This window comes from Capsicum annuum, unplaced genomic scaffold (assembly GCF_002878395.1).
Source record: "Capsicum annuum cultivar UCD-10X-F1 unplaced genomic scaffold, UCD10Xv1.1 ctg5278, whole genome shotgun sequence".
NCBI lineage: Eukaryota > Viridiplantae > Streptophyta > Magnoliopsida > Solanales > Solanaceae > Capsicum > Capsicum annuum.
The window spans coordinates 115,479-119,377 of NW_025860839.1; positions in this window are offsets into that span (position 1 = coordinate 115,479).

Consider the following 3,899-nt stretch of genomic DNA (forward strand, 5'->3'; position numbering starts at 1 on the left):
CAACTTTCCTTAAAGAAGATTTACAAGTCAAAACACCATTCAAAGCCTCAACCGAAAGCTTGACTCAATCAAATCAATACAAACGTATCCAATCTACTCAAAAATGATATCTATGAGTCAAAAGGAAGCTACTGATTGTAATACCCTGGGAATTTTTTTGTTGAAATTTTGTGCGTAAACGTGTTGGGTTGTATCTTCTAGAATGAATTATAAATTTTTTGTGCGAAATGTCCTAGATTATCACCCACCATTATGTAGAGTGTTGAATAAGCTTTCCAACGATATGTGGATCATCCAAAACGGACACCCGAGTGATGAGTTATGGGTGATATGGGTGATCTACTATACATGAAAGAAAAGCTTTGTGAGTCCTCTTTCCAATGAAATTGGTTTCATCCAATTTGTCTATCGGAGCAAAAAGTTATGGTCGATCTACTTCAACCTATCAAAAGTGAATTTTTGGGTCAACGTCAAATGATCATAACTCCTCGTACACAATGATCTGGGTGAGATACTATATATAAATGGAAATATATGAGAGTCCTCTTTCTAATGAAATTGGTTTCATCCAATTTGGATATCGGAGTAAAACATTATGGTTGATCTACTTCAGACTATCAAAACAATCCACCAAAGGATAGATTCGAGAATTATTTGATTTTTAGGGGCGTTTTGGTAATTCCCCCTCACCCAAAATCTGTCCAAGCCCTATATTAAATCCTATTAGAAGCATTATATGTTATATTTCATCAAATTCCCTCTAAAAAAAAACCTAAGCTCCTACATCCAACTTCAAGAACCTCAAAAGTTCACCATTAATTCTGCAAATTTATTCAAGATTCTAGTTTCTAGTTCAATAACACCAAGAACCATCAATCAAAGGCACGATTAACATCTCAAAAATGAGTATCGATCTAAAGTTCATCATTCAAGGTATGTGGGTTTTTCAACAAGAACTCTCTTTCGTTCTTGTGCCTAAAAGTAATTTTCTTTACAAAGGCATGATTTTTATTTGATTTTTATGAATTTGAAGCATGAACCCATATCTTATGATGATTATTATGAAATTTTGATGTTTATGATTTTGAAAGATTAATTTACATGTGTGGAGATATAAAGCATGAATCTTGAATGATATTTATCATAATTTTGATATTTGGGTCGTGAATCCCCATTGGAAATTGTATTTTTTTGAGAAAGTGTGTGTTATAAGCACGTTGATGTTGAATATTTGAGATATTTTGAATGATTTGACCTTTTGGTCTTAATGGATTTATTTTGAAAGCAAGTATGAAACAAATCCACAATGTGGTTGATTTTGATAGATGGGAAGCATGATGGCTCCCGATGTATATTTATATATTACTAAATTGGTTTATTGTGGATTGTCTTTGAAATGATATGAGCTAAGTCTGGGAGAAATATTTAGCACCGAGTGGGAGGTACAAAGAGACCTTACTTTCTTAGAACTATGTGCCCCCTAGGAGTAAGCCTGAGGCTAATTTATATAGTGATCACTAGTTTTTGTTGATTTGATATTGATAGTCCTACTCCGATGGCAAGGATAGGATGGATCTCCCCAACGTGGGTTGTATGTTGGACTCCATGTAGCTCACATGGTTTATATCGATTAAAGGATCTCCCAGTGTGTGTGTGTTTCCTTGTGTCTATGGTGAATGGTGAACTGATTTGAAAGCGGAATTGTGAAAGTTATTCTTTCGAAAGATTTAAATGATATTTACATTATGAGAATTGATATTCCTAATCAACTGAAAGTGATTGACAAATTATATGGTAACTCACATGTGTTATTGTACTTATTTCATCCTCTCATGATTATGATGATTTTCTTCGGGCTATGTGAGTCTTTCATACATCCTAAATATTTCTTATAAATATTTATGATGATGATGTTTATAAAACTACATACACCCCCATATACTAGGTTCCTTTCCATGGTACTGACCCACATCTTCGAACGTGGGCTGCATTTTCTCGGAATGTAGGTTCAGGTGCTCAGTTCCAGGTTCGACAGTGATTCTTCAAGCACGCTGTTCTACATCCTCTGTCGTGGTGAGTCCTTATGTTCCGAGGAAGTGATATCTGATGTTGGTTTCACGGAATTTTTTACATTTGATAACTGAGTATGAGTCAGTTGGGGCATGTCTCAAAGGCTCGGTGGTTTTATTGATTTTTTAGAGGCTTGTCAGACTAGTATAGATGTTGAGAGTTGACTAATAAGTCGTATTTTGTTATCTTTCTGAAATTCTTTTATTCTTGGATGATGATTACTCTGTTGATATTTGAGGGTTATTTATAGAAACCCCATTGATTCGTGTTGAACTGAATGAAAATGGCTCAAAGGGTTAGCTTAGGGCTACTTGTAGCCTCAAGCACTGTGTGACGCTCTGGGATCCGTTTTTCAAGGCGTTACAATGATACTCATAAATAGGGTCCAAAATGGATTTTAAAAATAAGTTCTAAAATAAAAGAAGTAAAATCATAATTTTCTTTTAGAAACACATTTTTTCAAGATTATAAGAATCTACAGTTGAAAATCCATGCAAAAATGAGTTAAAAAAACAAAATTCAAAATGAAGAAAAGCTATTTTAAATCTTTACCAGAAAAAAACCTAAAATTTCATTTTGAAATCAAGGCTTAAATGTGTTTTCGAAGATACAATTGATAGGAATTAATAAAAACACTAGTTTGGAGCTTACTCAAGAAAGATTGATCGAAGAAATCCCATAAAATTTCCTAAAATCGAAGCTTCAAGGTTCAAAAATAGATGAAACATTGAGAAATTAATTTGTATACTGATTTATAGCGTTGGCCACTTAAGCAGCAAACTGACCGCTTTGCAGCTAGGCCATTGCTTAAGAGACCAGGTCAAAAGTGGTCAACCTTCACTTAAGCGGTCGAGTATTGCTTAAATGAACAAAATGATGAGACCTCCTCTTAAATGAAAGGACATCTTAGTTGGCCATCAAAGTGACTCATTGGTCACATAAGTGACCTGTAATACCCCGTTAGTTTCGTAGCTTAAAATTCGTTCTTAGAATGTTAAGAGTGGACTTCAAAAATGAATAACATTTATTTCATATGTAAATTTTCCAGATTTATACCTTCCATTGTGTGAAAAATTAAATAAGCTTTCCATCAATACCAAATTCATCTAAATCCGACAATCGGTGAAGAAGTTAGAGCATTTTTAGTAATGTAGTGTCCCACCTGGGCACTCACCGCGTCGCAGTGGGTGCCAAAATAGCAATTGTGACATTCCAGTGGACCTCCATGATATTGGCATGGCACAGAGAGGCCTAAATTCCCAATTTTTAATTTTTGGTGGCACAACGCGATAGTACCATATCGTGCCAGAGTGCAAATTTGCATTCGTCCTTTTCTAGTAGCTTAACGTAATTTCACCGCGTCGCAGTGAAGGGGTAATTATCGTATTCATGATCCATAATTCGAATGCTTGTGTAATGAATTTAATCCTAAGTATGTGAATTTCTTATTAGGTGAATAATGTTCATAGAAGTCACTTAGAGCCAAGTGGAGCTAAGAACAATAGATTCACTAAAAGTTTGGTATTTAATTCTATAAGGGTCAATTTTGAAAGTGTATAACTTTTGATGTATATAGAATCTTCAAGATCAAAACCCATCAAATTGTAGATAATTGAATTCTCTTTTCAATCATACCAATTTTTCCTTAATCCGACACCCGAGAAAAAGGTTATAGCCATTTTAGTGTGAGGCAGTAAGCTGCCGCGATGGTACCGCATCGCGGCAAGGAGCAAAATCGGGATATGGGTTGCGAATTTTTTCTTTAAATGAATGAGGGGAAATTGGGTCTTTTCCTCGCTCAGCCCAGGTCATAATATCATGATATATAG